Here is a 16,828-nt window from a genome sequence, read left to right on the forward strand (position 1 = left end):
GATAAAGAAAATATGGTACATATACACCATGGAATACTATGCAACCATAAAGAAAAAGATCATGTCCTTTACAGGATGGACATCTCAATACAGATAGGCTACAGATACAACAGCTGTCTGCTACATTCTGCCCATCCTTGACCTAGCACTGGCTGTGGCAAAGGTGGTAGGACTGAGCTCAGATTGACCAAATGGAATGTGGAGCTGCAGGCCATTATCCTAAGTGAACTCATGCAGGAACAGAAAACCAAACACCGCATGGTCTAACTTGCAAGTGGGAGCTAAACATTGAATGGACATGGACACAAAGAAGGGAACAGTAGACACTTGGGCATATTTGAGGTGAGGAGAGGAGGTGAGGATCAAAAAACCACCTATTGGGTACCATGCTGATTACCTGGGTGACCACATAATAAGTGCACCAAACCCTGTCGACATGCAATTTAGCTGTAGAACCAATCTGCACATGTGTCCCTGAAATTATAATTAAAACCAATCGATTAGATTGTGTGATTTTGGCATAATATATAACAATACATGTGATTTTAAAAAAAGACATCTTGAGACACATGTGCACCCCGAGCACAGGAAGGCAATGGAGAGAAAGAAACCAAACCAGAGGCAGAAGGGTGTTGTGAGCAATGTTGGTCCCCACATACTCATCATTCCTGTTGGTCAATCTGAGCTCAATCCTCCACCTCTGCCACACCCAGTGCTGGATCAAAGATGGGCAGGATGTAGCAGATAGTGTCATACCTGTAACCTATCTGACCTATCTGTCTTTGAGGAAATCTCACATTGTGAGTCCTGGCACCCCAGAGAAGATATTGAGCTGCAAATCTCCTGCCTCCCTTGCAACCAAGACAAGCCATGTGATGTTGGCTCTGCCACCAGGAGGTAACCCATGAGAATGTTGATGTGATCAGTGGCCAAAGCAGCCAGCTTTGGGGATAGTGGTTGCAGGGTCGAGCTCCCAATGGCACAGCAGTCCCCGTGCTGACGGCGGCAGCAGCGGCTAAAGTGAGAGCAGCCTCCTGGCACTGATGCTTCATGGCGCAGGAGCAGGGTGGAGGTTAGTTCGTCAGGCCAGGCCTGCAGTGTGGTTTGGGGCATTTTTCCTAGAAGCTTAGCCTCAAGTTCTTTTCTCTGGCCCTTCCAATGATTCTGTGGGATACCTAACATCCTCTATTGCATTCCCCTTTCTACTTAAACCAGCTTGCATTTCCATCCAAGGACGTGGACCCCTTACAGGCCAAAACCAATCAGAGCCTGTGAGACATGGACAGGGGCTTACTGGGGGCTGTGGGGAGGCAAACTTTCTGTGCTGTAAGAGAGAACCCAGGAAGCCAGCCCACTCTCCCTGCTTACCTGGAACCTCAGTTGCCACCAAGGGCTTTCCCTGCAACTGTGAAGGGAATGGGCCTTAAAACAAGGCATGCATGGCAGAGACACCAAAAGATCCTGGAGGCTGGATGGGTGGCTCACGGCTATAATCCCAGTTCTTTGGGAGGCTATGGCACAGCGATCCCTTGAAGTCAGGAGTTCAAGACCAGCCTAGGCAACATAGCGAGACTCTCACCTCTACAAAATATAAAAATTAGCCAGAAGTGGTGGTATGTGCCTGTAGTCTTAGCTACTAAGGAGACTGAGGCAGGAACATGGCTTGAGCCTGGAAGTTTGAGGCTTCAGTGAGCTGTGACTGTGCCACTGTACTCTGGCCTGGGTGACAGAGCCAGAACCTGTCTCAAAAAAAAAAAAAAAGTCCTGGGTCCTTGATGATATCACCAAGCTGCTGGACTGACCCCAGACCCAAAAAGCTCTGGACATCCTCTTCCCTGAGCTAATGCATGTGGTCAAACCAACTCTAGTTGGCTCCTCTGTTTTTTGAAGCCCAAATATTTACACTGGTATAGGGAGGAAGGAAACAATTTCTGGGGAATAAGCACGCATCCTCCCTGGCTATGTCAGAAACCACCTTAAATTCTGTGCAGTTTTAAAATCTGTTCCTTCCCCACAATACCAATCCTACTCAGGCAAGCTCTACCTGGCTCCAAACACTTCATTCCGGAAAACACATCCTTTCTTGGCCCTCTCCCTCTGTTGAGTCTCTCTTTGATGGGTGTAAAGTGGTTCTGTTACTTGCCCAGCTCACACTTCTGGTAAGTGGCAGAGCTGAAGGTCTGGAGGCAGTCCAGATTCCAGGCTTTTAACCACTAGGTTGAGTGCCATGCACTATCCAGCTTCGTTGCATTAAAAAAAAAAAAAGTATGACCTTGAGCCAGACCGAAAATAAAGAAAAAAAAAAAAAAAAAGAGCTCAACTCCAGCTCCATATTTACTATCTGGCCTTGAACAAGCTTCTGAAGTCTCGCTGTAAAATGAAGTTAGTGATGCAGCTTCATAGAGCCTGGCAGTCATCTGTGCTGTCTACCAATGACTTCAGGCTCCCCAGCTTCTGGGCACACGCAGAGCTTCACTCTTCCTGGTCCACTTAGGTGAGGTGATCTGACTAGCTCTGGCCAAGGAGTGTAAATCGAGGGTGTATGTGTCTCTTCTGGGCCAGAGCTCTGTCTCTCTGGTCGGGCAAACAGCAATGTCCATGATGTCGGTAGCTCTGCTGAGAAGAGCCCCCAGCCAATCCATCAGGGGCACATAATGAGCAAAACACAAACTCTGTGTGTTTTAAGCAGCTCCTGGCTGATGGCTGCCATAGTGTGCACTAGCCTGTCCTGCCTGAGTTATCTAGGATGGTCACTTGCTCAGTGATTCCCTTGAACTTATTTCTGCTGTGGTTCCAAACCCCACCTGCATAAGAGTAAAAGCTCAGGCAGCAGTCCTAAAGATTCTGGTTCAATACCTCTTGGATGAGGCCCAGATCTCTGCAGATTTCTGGAGCTCCCCAGGGACTGCCAAGGATGAGATCCCTGCATTACCATGGACCACTCATGATGTTACAGAAGGATGCGGTCCCTACCCTTGAGGGCCACATAGATTGGACCAGAGTGGTGCCGAGAAAGAAAAATGAAAATTCAAACAGGATAAGACACCTGACACCTACAAAATGAAGTGAGAATATATGAGAGCTTTATGAACTATAGAGCTTGACCTGTAATAAAAATAGAGGTGCGAGGTGCTCCCTGGCAAATCCATTCACCAATTGTGTGACTCAAGACCAAGTGTATAGGCTCTCAGCCTAATGTATATATCATAAAATCATGTGTCTCAGCTGGGCACAGTGACTCACACCTGTGATCCTAGCACTTTGGGAGGCCAAGGCAGGCAGATCACCTGAGGTCAGGAGTTTGAGACCAGCCTAGCCAACATGGTGAAACCCGTCTCTACTAAAAATACAAAAATTAGCTGGGCAACGTGACATGCGCCTGTAATCCTAGCTACTCCAGGGGTTGAGGCAGAAGAATTGTTTGAACCCTGGAGGTGGAGGTTGCAGTGAGCTGAGATTGCACCTCTGCACTTCAACATGAGCAACAGAGCGAGACTCCGTCTCAGAAAAAAAAGAGAAATTAATGTGTCTCTCTGTTTTCCAGATACGAAAATTGAGGCTGGTGGCTTATGCCTGTAATCCCAGCACATTGGGAGGCTGAAACGGGCAGATCATGAAGTCAGGAGTTCAAGACCAGTCTGGCCAGGATGGTGAAACCCATCTCTACTAAAAATACAAAAATTAGTCAAGATTGCACCACTACACTCCATCCTGGGCTCCAGAGTGAGACTCTGTCTCAAAAAAGAAAAGAAAAGAAAATGGAAGCTTAGAAGGGTTCTGAAATGTAGCCCATGATCATACAGTGAGTATATAGCTGAATTGGAATTCAGACCCGGGTCCTTCCATATTTAAAGTCCAAAGCCCCGCTGTTCGCACAAGGCCCCTGGTTATCTCTCCAGCTTTAGCTATTGTCTTCCCCTTCACCTTGAACCTCATCTTCTAGTCAACTCCGAGCTGCCGCTCTTTTTAGGCATATGCCATGCCATTTCACACCTCTGTTTTGGCTCATGCCTGTCTTTCTACCCAGCATGACTTTCCTCCATTCTCACACCCTTGCCTGCAAACACCGGAACAGTCAGGGTTTGGAGGCAAAATCCGCAAACATTCAGTTTGATGTGCTGTGACCATCTCCCACAGGGAGGCCTTGCAAATGGCCCTGCACCTGCCGACTGGATGCCTCGGTCATTCAATTGTATCTGGGTGGAGGCCAGAGCTTGTCGTCTTGTCCTTGGGTCATCTGATTGGCATCCTAACACTTGTACTAAAATGTCAGCCATGACCACCTGAATACTTAGCAAAAGCAAGCCTACTGCGTACAAGGCAGACCCTTCCAGGTAGCAGGGAGAGGAGGATACAGAGAGGTTGATTGACGGACTAGCAAAATTACAGCTAGGTGGGAGCAGTAAGTTCCAGGCTTCCGTAGCACTGTGTGGTGACTGTAAATAACTATATTATATATTTTCAAAAAGCTAGAAGAGAGAATTTTGAATATTTACAACACAAAGATGATAAATGTTTGAGGTATGTTAATATATGTTAATACCCTGATCTGATCATTACACTGATTCCAGTATTGTAAGTATCAAAATATCTGTATCCAATAAATAGGTACAATTATTATGTGGCAACTAAAAATAAAAGGAAAAAATACTATATCAATAATGAGTTATACAAAGGATTAAATAAATATGTATTAGTTTAGGCTGGGTGTGGTAACTCATGCCTGTAATCCCAGCACTTTGGGAGGCCGAGGCAGGCAGATTACTTGAGGTCAAGAGTTCAAGACCAGCCTAGACAACATGGTGAAACCCCATCTCTACTAAAAATAGAAAAAAATTAGCTGTGCGTGGTGGCACGCACCTGTAATCCCAGCTGCTCAGGAGGCTGAGGTACGAGAATCGCTTGAACCCAGGAAGCAGAGGTTACAGTGAGTTAAGATCTCACCATTGCACTTTAGCCTGGAAGACAGAGTGAGACTCTATCTCAAAAAAATAAAAATAAGGCCACATGCGGTGGTTCATGCCTGTAATCCCAGTACTTTGGGAGGCTGAGGCGGGTGGATCACAAGGTCAGGAAATCAAGACAACATGGTGAAACCCCGTCTCTGCTAAAAACACACAAATCAGCCGGGCATAGTGGCTCGTACCTGTAATCCCAGCTATTCAGGAGGCTGAGACAGGAGAATCGCTTGAACCCAGGAGGCAGAGGTTGCAGTGAGCTGAGATCACACCACTGCACTCTAGCCTGGGTGCCAGAAGACTCCATCTCAAACAAACAAATAAATAAATAAATAATAAGTATGAGTTTTTTAAAAGGCCCATCCAGTAAGACACACAGAATAATATTTAAGAAAGCAAGTTCAGAGTTCTAATCTAGTCTTTGCCACTTTTAGTTTTGCAACTACAAGCACCATATTTCATTCCTCTGGACCTCAGTTTCCCAGATGTAAAATGACACATCTGAGACAGTACCTACCTCACACAGTCATTGTGAGAATTCAATGAGATTAATGTGTTCAGCAAACTTGGGCACATTGCCTGGCTCATAAGGAAGAATTGGACTAGATTCCAGCTGCCATCATTATTTCTATTCCTGTTGCCTTCTTTTTATTATTACAACTATGTAGCATGCCCCTGTAGCTACCATTATTCATATTATTCACCACATCCTCCCTCCCTTCCCGCCAACCCTAAGTGACTTTGCTAAAGATTCCTTCCGAGAACGGATAGTATTCTTGGAATTCTGGAAACGAGTTCTTCATTGTCCCTGATGGTTCAGGGGCCCAGTGGTGATTTTGCACTCCTGGTACCCGCAGGAAGCTGCCCAGTTGGCTCCCCAGGAAGTTGGTGCCTGCCAAGTCCATTCCATCCAGGCTTCCTGGATACAGCTAAGAAAATATGGGCTCTCCATAGGCTCTCCCTCCCACTGACTTGACATCTCCCTGCTCTGGGGTATTCTGGGTTCATTCCTGGTCAGCCCAGGTCACTGTGAAGGTGGCCTCCACCCCTGGCTCTGGGAGTGGCAGGATCCCAAACAGGCCCGTGGGCCTCTGGAATTGTTGATAACACTAAAAGGAATAATACCTGGAACACGCTTATTTTCTTTCCTCCCAGGAGGAGCTCAGAGTTGGACTTTTTGGTTTTGAATAACAAGTGCTTCATTTGCCATCAGAGTGAGCCAGTCTTGCCTTTCCTTACTTATCTTTCACATATCCGGAGTGTGGTAGGCGAAATTTGGGTTTTCAGTGAAGCATTCCTTGGGGTTTCATAGTGAACAACTCCAAATGTTATGAAAGGACGGAAAAACAGAAAATTCCTCCACACCCAAAGTATTACAAGAGCAGGGAACTTAAGGAAAAAACCAAGTCTCAGACAGTGAAATAAAGGAAAACATAAGCTTGGCTTTTCAGATTGAAAAGATTCTGATGACCCACCCATGAAAGGTTTTCACTAGGATCTGCTTGGAGGTGAAAATTCACAGGGTCTGTGAAAAGGAAAATAAAGACAGGAAGTCAGAGGAAAAGGAGAGAGAACAGTATGTGTTGGAAGATGGAGGGGACAGAAATCAATGAGAAGGTGAAAAGGCAAGAGATAAGGTACCCCAGGAACAAGGACTGTCACCAAAGTAAGAGGGCCATTGGGTGACAGTATTTTCCAGAAGGCTGGTGCAGAAAACAGGCACACACACAATTTTTTTTTTTTTTTTCTGGAACTATGTTGACACACAACTGCTCAAATAAATTTGCATTCCCATCTCAACTGACTCATTTTTTGGCTGGAACAATGAGCTCACATTCCAGAACCCAAGCCGACCCTCTTGCATCCCACTGCCAATAAAGTATAAAATGTGTAATTAGTGCTTTTTGCAGTAGGAAGGATCGTGAAGTCAGCTGGGCTCTCTTTCCTGTAGCCTCTGTCTGCAATATCTAGCATTCAGTGTTGCATTCTTATGTCAGCCATTTCCGTAGGAGAAAAGACAAGAAGAAGGGTGAGAGGGGACATTTTTACAGCTTACCAGGATTTAAGCATCAGTCTTTCAATTAAAAATCAAAGTTACAAATAGGGAAAAGAGGGATGTTAGACTGAGTGCTGTGATGATGAAATCAGTAGTATTGGTATGAACTAAAGGTTTCTTAATATGTACAGATAGTATAGGTTGATTGGATGGATGGATGGATGGATGGATGGATGGATAGATAGCTACATAGACAGATCCATGTGTACATGGACTGGTATGTATAATATATTCTCAAGCTCTGAACACTGAGAGACCCCAGCAATGAGAATTCTCCAGGAGTAGTGAGCACACATACCATTCAGATCTTGGTTTCTAAATACCATTCTCTAAAAAAAAAAGAGAGAGACAGAGAGAGAGACCAGGGCTTCTTGGAGAAGTGGTTACATTCAGAACTGGAGCAGAGAAAATACAAAATGCCCCTAGAATACCTTGTGAACAATGCCAGAAAATAGGGAATTGCTTAAAAAATAATGAGAGCTTATTGGAAGGATATAGAACTCCTCATGGCCAGAGCTGGAACAATTTGAGCAACAAAGTAATGATAGTTCTGGATTATAAATCATAAAATATATACCCATGAGTCCATAAAAGGAAGAAGAAAGGAAGAAAAGGAGCAAGCAAGAAAATGGGGAAGGAAAGAAGGAAAAGAGGAAGGAAGCAAAGAAGGAAAGGAGGAAAGAAGGGAGGAACTCTTTCCTTAAGAAGAATTACAACTGGCTGGGCATGGTGGCTCATGTCTATCATCCCAGCACTTGAGAAGCTGAGGCAGGTGGATCACCTAAGGTTTTGAGTTTGAGACCAGCCTGAACAACCTGGTGAAACCCCATCTCTACTAAAAATACAAAAATTAGCTGGGCATGGTGGCAGGTGCCTGTAATCCCAACTACTCAAGAGGCTGAGGCAGGAGAATCACTTGAACCTGGGAGGTAGAGGTTGCAGTGAGCCAAGATCACAACATTGCACTATAGCCTGGGTGACAGAGTGAGAGTCCATCTGAAAAAAAAAAAAGAAGAAGAAGAAGAAGAATTACAAATAATAGGCCGGGAGGGGTGGCTCACAGCTGTAATCCCAACACTTTGGGAGGCTGAGGTGGGCGAAACCCTTGAGATCAAGAGTTCAAGATCAGCCTGGTCAACATGGCAAAACCCTGTCTCTATTAAAAATATAAAAATTATCAGGGCATGGTGGCGCACACCTGTAATCCCAGCTTCTCAGGAAGCTGAAGCATGAGAATTGCTTGAACCCAGGAGGCAGAGGCTTCAGTGAGCTAAGATTGTGCCATTGCACTCCAGCCTGGGTGACAGAGTGAGACTCCATCTCAAAACCAAACCAAAACAATAAACGTAGAAGCAATGAGGGAAATAAAAAAATAACCATTAGTATATCATAGTACAAACTGCTGCAGGCAAGATCCATGCATGGAGGCTGAAGTGCAAGTGAGCAAACCTTTCAGGAGAACGAGATAGTCTTGAAGTATCTCCCCCGAGAGATTAATTAATGACAAAAAGAAAAATGGCAACTTTATAATCAGGAAACCCAACAGACACCACATTAATCAAGTGATTGAGGTTAACATCCCGAGTAATAAGTCATGTTGATATATTCATATGACAGATATGATTCAAAAACAAGGGTACTTCGGCTCTATCATTCTTCTCCCAAATCCATAACCCTTGTCTAATCATGAGAAAACCTCAGACAAACTCAAATTGAGGGACACTCTACAAAAACGTCCCTCCAGTATTTTTCCAAAGTTCCAGAGTCACAAAAGACAAGGAAAAGGCTGAAGAATTGTCAGGGGCTGGAAGAGACTAAGGAAACCTGATGGCTAAATGCACTGTGGGATCCTGGTCAGAAACAGGTCATTAGAGGAAAAACTGGTGAAGTCCGAATATGGTCTATAGGTTAGTTAATAGTACTGTACCCATGTTATCTTCTTAGTTCATTTTGATCATTGTTCTATAGTTATAAAAGATGCTAATGTAGGCCAGGTATGCTGGCTCATGCCTATCATCCCAGCACTTTGGGAGGCCGAGGTGGGTGGATCACCTGAGGTAAGGAGTTCGAGAACAGCCTGGACAACGTGGTGAAACCCCATCTCTACTAAAAATACAAAAATTAGCTGGGTGTGGTGGCACACACCTGTAATCCCAGCTACTCAGGAGGCTGAGGCAGGAGAATTACTTGAACCCGAGAGGCAAAGGTTGCAGTGAGCCAAGATCGTGCCATTGTACTCCAGCCTAGCCGACAGAATGAGACTCCATCTAAAAAAAAAAAAAAGAAGTACTGTAATCCCAGGCAATCCGAGGCGGGTGGATTGCCTGAGCTCAGGAGTTCAAGATCAGCCTGTCCGACATGGTGAAACTCTATCTCTACTAAAATACAAAATATTAGCCAGGTGTGGTGGTGCACGCCTATAGTCCCAGCTGCTTTGGAGGCCGAGGCAGGAGAACTGCTTAAGCCTGGGAGGTGGAGGTTACAGTGAGCCGAAATCGTGCCAATGCACTCCAGCCTGGGTGACAGAGCAATACTCTGTCTCAAAAAAAAAAAAAAAAAGATGCCAAAGTTAGGACAAGCTGGGTAGAGGGTCTATGGGAATGTGCTGTTGGTTTTGCAACTTTTCCTTAAGTCTGAAATTCTTTTGAGGTAAAAAAGTTTTTTTCTGTTTAATGTGGTGCTGAATTTACCTGTCTACTGCTGATAGGGTTTTCTAGCAGCAATGTGAAGCTAGAAACCCTCTGTTCTAAAACTGGCATAAGAAGTAAGGCCCGTAAGAGTTTCCATTCCTGGGGGGAGAACTTTAAGGGGGAGCTTCATTCAATAATAAATGCTTATTAAGTACTATGATGGACTCTGAGGATATAAAAGTGAACATACAGACATGATTTGTGTCCTCAGAGAGCTTACTGGCTAGGGGGAAGAAACAGAGCAAAACAAACTACAGAAAAATTAAAATCATTGTGAGCTGTGACAAATGCCACGAAGGAAATCAATACGGAGGTCAGGAAAGGAATTCCTAAAGTGAAGCTGAGAGCTAAAGAATGAAAAGGGCCAGGTGCAGGGGCTCACGCCTGTAATCCCAATATTTTGGGAGGCTGAGGCAGGCAGATCACCTGAGGTCAGGAGTTCCAGACCAGCCTGGCCAACATGGTGGAACCTTGTCTCTACTGAAAATACAAAAATTAGCCAGGTGTGGTGGTGAGTGCTTATAATCCCAGCTACTCGAGAGGCTGAGGCAGGAGAACGGCTTGAACTCAGGAGGTAGAGGTTGCAGAGTGCTGAGATTGCGCCACTGCACTCCAGCCTGGGAGACAGAGCAAGACTCCATCTTAGAAAACAATAATAAATAAAATAAAATAATAAAGAATGAAAAGGATCTAAACATGTCAAGAGTGGGAGAAGGAGAACTCCAGGCAGAAGGAATAGCACGTGCAAAGCCCCGAGTCAGGAAAGAGCTTGGTGTTTGAGGGCAGTGGCACAGATCGCCATGAACACTAGAGAACAGACTCCTCAAATAGTAAGGAGGGTTCTCAAACAAGTAAAAACAGAACCAGCACACGATTGCAATCTCACTACTGGGTATTTATCCAAAGGAAAGGAAATCCATATGTCAAAGAAATACCTGCACCCCCATGTTTTCTTGTGAGTGTATTGCTTTATCTTACAGGCAGCCTCACCCTGGCTCCCACGCTGGATGCAGCGGCACAATTATAGCTCACTGTAACATTGAACTCCTGGGATCCTCCTACCTCAGCCTCCTCAGTGGCTAGGACCATAGATGCCCTTCACCACACCTAGCTAATTTAAAAAAATATATTTTTTGTAGAGTCAGGGTCTCACTATGTGGCCCAGGCTACATCAATGTTTATTGCAGTGCTATTCACAACAGCCAAGATATGAATTCCACCTAATCATCTAACAAATGAATGGATAAAGAAAATATAAATATATGTATGATATAAATGGATACTATATACATCCATTTATACACACACACACGCAATGGAGGACTGGGCACAGTGGCTTGTGCCTGTAATTCCAATACTTTGGGAAGCCAAGGTGGGAAGATCACTGGAGACCAGGAATTTGAAACCAGCCTAGGCAATGTAGTTAGACCCCATCTCTAAATAAAAAAAAGAAAATGTATATATACAATGGAACACTAGTCAGCCATAAACAAGAATGAAATCCTGGCATTTGCAGCAACATGGAGAGAACTGGAGGTCATTATGTTAAATGAAATAAGCCAGACACAGAAAGACAAATATCATATGTTCTTAATCACGTGTGAAAGCTAAAAAAGCTGCTGTAATGGAGGCCGAGGGTAGAATGATGGTTTCCAGAAAGGGTTGGAGTGGGGATGAAGAGAGGTTGGTGAATAGGTACAAACATAGAGTTAGATAGAAAGAATAAATTCCAGTGTTTGATAGTACAGTAGGGTAACTGTGGTTAACAATAATTTGTTGCGTATTTCTTTCTTTTTTAATTTTTTTTGAGACAGAGTTTTGCTCTTGCTGCCTAGGCTGGAATGAAGGGTGCAATCTCGGCTCACTGCAATCTCTGCCTCCTGGGTTCAAGCAATTCTCCTGCCCCAGCCTGCTGAATAGCTGGGATTACAGGCATGAGCCACTGCACCTGGCTAATACTTTGTATTTTCAGTAGAGACGAGTTTCACCATGTTGGTCAGGCTGGTCTCGAGCTCCTGATCTCAAGTCATCTGCTCGCCTCAGTCTCCCAAAGTACTGATATATACAGGCCACCGCGCCCAGCCTGTATATTTCAAAATAGCTAGAAGAAAAGATTTGAAATGTTCCCAGCACAGATGAATAAGTATCCAAGGTAATGGATACCTTAAATACCCCGATGTGATCATTATACATTCTATACATCAAAACATCACATGTACCCCATAGATGTGCACAATTATTATGTACCAACAAAAAAATTTTAAAAAAGAATAGAATCCTCGATCCTTGTCTATACCATCACTGCCACCATGACTCCTCCTCCCTCATTTCATGTAACCCCCCAACAATCCTACCAGGTAAAAATAAAGGAACATCAGCACCCCCATGCAAAACCCTCTCTAAATTTATTTAAGAGGCAGCCTCACTCTGGCTCCCAGGCTGGATGCTGTGGCACAATCATAGCTAAATGGTCGTGTCAAAACAAAGTATGACCACATTGCATTTTAAGGTTGTGTAAGGGTGGGTTGCATGCTTCACACTAATGGGGAAATAAATCTCTCCGCTGGTCTTTTCCCCTTGCAAAACTTGATGTGAGAGGAAGAGACCAGATTGGAAGGCCTGGGTCTTAGCAAAGCACATTCACGTGAGGGAAGACGTGTAAAGGGAAGACCAGCACCGAGTTCAAAATTAGGGAGTTGAAAAGAAATGAACTGTTCTGATCAGAAAAAAGGTGAAGAATATTTGGGAAGCAAGGTAAAAGAAGATCGGAAAGGAACGACGTTTGGGGAATTCTGAAGAAAGATACTTAATATTCATTTATAAATTTGCATTGAAAACTCCTTCTAGAGCCCATGAACCTTATAAAGTCTGCCACATAGGCAGGTCTGGTGTGTCTGTGAATAAGTGTGTTCTGTGTATTTGTGTGTGCATCTGTGAATGTGTGTCTATATGAGTGTGCTTGTGTATCTATGTGTATGTATGTGTGTGTTTGTATGAGTGCATATACATGTGTCTGTATGCTTAAGTGTGTGTGTGTGTGTGTATTTGTGTGTACTGTGTGTGTCTCTATATCCATGGGTGTGTATTTGTATAAGTGTATCTACGTCTTTGCATATGCCTGTATGTGTGTATGCATTTGTTTTTGTTATTTTTTTTGAGACAGAGTCTCGCTCCTGCTGCCCAGGCTGGAGTGCAATGGCGCAATCTCAGCTCACCGCAACTTCCGCCTCCTGAGTTCAAGCAATTCTCCTGCTTCAGCCTCCTGAGTAGCTGGGATTATAGGTGCTCGCCACCATGCCAGGCTAATTTTTTGTATTTTTAGTAGAGACGGGGTTTTACTATGCTGGTCAGGCTAGTCTTAAACTCCTGACCTCAGGTGATCCACCTTCCTCAGCCTCCCAAAGTGCTGGGATTACAGGAGTGAGCCACCACATCCGACTGCATATGTGTATTTATACGAGTGCTTCTGTGTTAGTCTGTATGTCCATGCGTGTGTATTTGAGTATGTCTGTGTGTGTGTATTTCTACAAGCGTGTGTGTTTGTATGCATATGGGTATGTATGCATGTGTCTGTGTATCTGTGAATGTCTACGTGTGTATGGGTCTATGGTGTGTCTACAGGACAGTGTCCGTGTGTGTCTATTTGACTGTGTCTGTGTGTGTCTACATTGGTGTCTGTGAATGTTTCTGTCTCTGAGTCTATGTGAACTGCTCTATCTGTCTCTGCTTCACTGTGTCTTTGTCCCTGTGTGCCTCTGTTTATGAGTTTGTGTGTGTCCGGGTGTGTTTGTATCTGGCTTTGTCTTTGTATGTGTGTTGAAAATCACATCACGGGACTGAATTCCTGTGACAGTAAAGACAAATAAATCGCCATAAGAATCAGAGGGAGAACAATAAGTCACCCAAGACAGGAGGAAGTCAGGCCCTAGGTGACAGTGAGAATGTAAGGAATTCTATGACATCTTTGCAAGGGCATTGGAATTTCCCCAGGGTCTGGAATGCGGGTGGGGGTGGCAAGTCAAGACACTATGGAGACTTCCAAGGCAGGGAGACCCGCCCACATACTGCACCTGGAGTACACTGTGTTATCTCCATTTTGCAGCTGAGAAAACTGAGTTTGAAACTAGTTCGTTCTATTTGGCATGATTTAAATTTTTGTTAATTATTTGGGGAGTTAAATAAGTAGCATTCAGCTCACTGGAAACCATTTAACATTTGAAGTCCTCCTGAGTGCTTAAAAAGTTTGAAAGATTTCACCAGCTGGAGCAACACAAGACCTTGTCTCTACCAAAAATTGAAAAAATTAACCAGGCATGGTAGCATGTGCCTATAGTCCCAGCTACTCGGGATACTGAGATGGGAGAATCCCTTGGGCCCAGGAGATAAAGGCTGTGATTGCACCACTGCACTCCAGCCCGGGTGATAGAGCGAGACCTTATCTCAAAAATAAATAAATAAACAAATTGAGACTTTGGTCATGTTAGTGGTAAATTTAGGAGAGTTTTTATTTGTTTGGCTGCTTGCTTTTAATTTCTATTTTACAAAAATTCAAGACAACAGAAAAAGTTGTAAGAACTGTAAAATAATCTCATATACACTTTATCTAGAGTCTACCTCTGTTTACATTTTTGCCACATTTGCTCTCTCCTCTCTCTCTCTCTCTCTCTGCATGTGTGTGTGTGTGTGTGTGTGTGTCTTTCTGGGTAATATCTGTAAGTCTATGTGTCTATATACATGCATACAACATATACACACACTTTTTAAAAAAGCATTTGAGAATCAGTTGCCAATATCATGATCTTTAATTCCTGGTCAGTCACGTTGGCTAACACCTGTAATTCCAGCCCTTTCCAAGGCCAAGGCAGGCAGATCACCTGAGGTCAGGAGTTCAAGACCAGCCTAGCCAACATGATGAATCCCTGTCTCTACTAAAAACACAAAACTTAGCTGGGCGCAGTGGCATGTGCCTGTAGTTCCAGCTGCTCGGGAGGCTGAGGCAGGAGAAATGCTTGAACCAGGGAGGCAGAGCCTGCTGTGAGCCAAGATCATGCCATTGCACTCCAGCCTGGCAACAAAAGTGAAACTCCATCTCAAAAAAAAAAGAAAAAAAAAATCTAAATACTCCATGTATCTCCTAAGAACAAGGACACTCTCCTCCACAACCACACTGTAGTTACCAAATTAGCAAATTTAATACTGACGCCATCGCCATTATGCAATGTACAATCCATAGTCAAAGTCTGCCAACTGTCTCAATGAAGTCACTTCAGTCATTTTAGTTTTTCTGATCCAGGATCCAATCCACAATCCTACCGCATTTATATGCCATTTTCCTTCACTCTCATTTAATATGGAACAGTTCCTCAGTCTTTTATGACATTGACCCAATTCTCTTTTTAACCAAGAGAAACCAAGCTTCAGGCTCAGAGTTTCACACTAGTAACAATATCCAGCTAGAATAAAATCAACTTTTGTTTTCTGAGTATTTATGTCCCAATTATCATCTATTTATGGCAAGTGACACTGGCTTCTTATTTAGGGGAGCGATATAGGATTTCTTTAACGTTTTTCATTTAAAAAGTAAGTTAGGGCACAATGGCTCATGCCTGTAATCCCAGCACTTTGGGAGGCTGAGGTGGGCGGATCACCTGAGGTCAGGAGTGATGAACATGGCTTGAGCCTGGAAGTTTGAGGCTTCAGTGAGCTGTGACTGTGCCACTGTACTCTGGCCTGGGTGACAGAGCCAGAACCTGTCTCAAAAAAAAAAAAAAAGTCCTGGGTCCTTGATGATATCACCAAGCTGCTGGACTGACCCCAGACCCAAAAAGCTCTGGACATCCTCTTCCCTGAGCTAATGCATGTGGTCAAACCAACTCTAGTTGGCTCCTCTGTTTTTTGAAGCCCAAATATTTACACTGGTATAGGGAGGAAGGAAACAATTTCTGGGGAATAAGCACGCATCCTCCCTGGCTATGTCAGAAACCACCTTAAATTCTGTGCAGTTTTAAAATCTGTTCCTTCCCCACAATACCAATCCTACTCAGGCAAGCTCTACCTGGCTCCAAACACTTCATTCCGGAAAACACATCCTTTCTTGGCCCTCTCCCTCTGTTGAGTCTCTCTTTGATGGGTGTAAAGTGGTTCTGTTACTTGCCCAGCTCACACTTCTGGTAAGTGGCAGAGCTGAAGGTCTGGAGGCAGTCCAGATTCCAGGCTTTTAACCACTAGGTTGAGTGCCATGCACTATCCAGCTTCGTTGCATTAAAAAAAAAAAAAGTATGACCTTGAGCCAGACCGAAAATAAAGAAAAAAAAAAAAAAAAAGAGCTCAACTCCAGCTCCATATTTACTATCTGGCCTTGAACAAGCTTCTGAAGTCTCGCTGTAAAATGAAGTTAGTGATGCAGCTTCATAGAGCCTGGCAGTCATCTGTGCTGTCTACCAATGACTTCAGGCTCCCCAGCTTCTGGGCACACGCAGAGCTTCACTCTTCCTGGTCCACTTAGGTGAGGTGATCTGACTAGCTCTGGCCAAGGAGTGTAAATCGAGGGTGTATGTGTCTCTTCTGGGCCAGAGCTCTGTCTCTCTGGTCGGGCAAACAGCAATGTCCATGATGTCGGTAGCTCTGCTGAGAAGAGCCCCCAGCCAATCCATCAGGGGCACATAATGAGCAAAACACAAACTCTGTGTGTTTTAAGCAGCTCCTGGCTGATGGCTGCCATAGTGTGCACTAGCCTGTCCTGCCTGAGTTATCTAGGATGGTCACTTGCTCAGTGATTCCCTTGAACTTATTTCTGCTGTGGTTCCAAACCCCACCTGCATAAGAGTAAAAGCTCAGGCAGCAGTCCTAAAGATTCTGGTTCAATACCTCTTGGATGAGGCCCAGATCTCTGCAGATTTCTGGAGCTCCCCAGGGACTGCCAAGGATGAGATCCCTGCATTACCATGGACCACTCATGATGTTACAGAAGGATGCGGTCCCTACCCTTGAGGGCCACATAGATTGGACCAGAGTGGTGCCGAGAAAGAAAAATGAAAATTCAAACAGGATAAGACACCTGACACCTACAAAATGAAGTGAGAATATATGAGAGCTTTATGAACTATAGAGCTTGACCTGTAATA

At 44.3% G+C, this 16,828-nt stretch overlaps 1 protein-coding gene across 16 annotated transcripts in view; it reads right to left on the bottom strand.

The window, feature by feature from the left end:
* The window catches only part of MRTFB (myocardin related transcription factor B), a 351,684-nt gene that overhangs the window by 222,367 nt on the left and 112,489 nt on the right, over positions 1–16,828 (bottom strand). The gene's annotated exons all lie outside the window — the stretch shown is intronic.

The sequence above is a fragment of the Callithrix jacchus genome, chromosome 12 (genome assembly GCF_049354715.1).
Source record: "Callithrix jacchus isolate 240 chromosome 12, calJac240_pri, whole genome shotgun sequence".
NCBI lineage: Eukaryota > Metazoa > Chordata > Mammalia > Primates > Cebidae > Callithrix > Callithrix jacchus.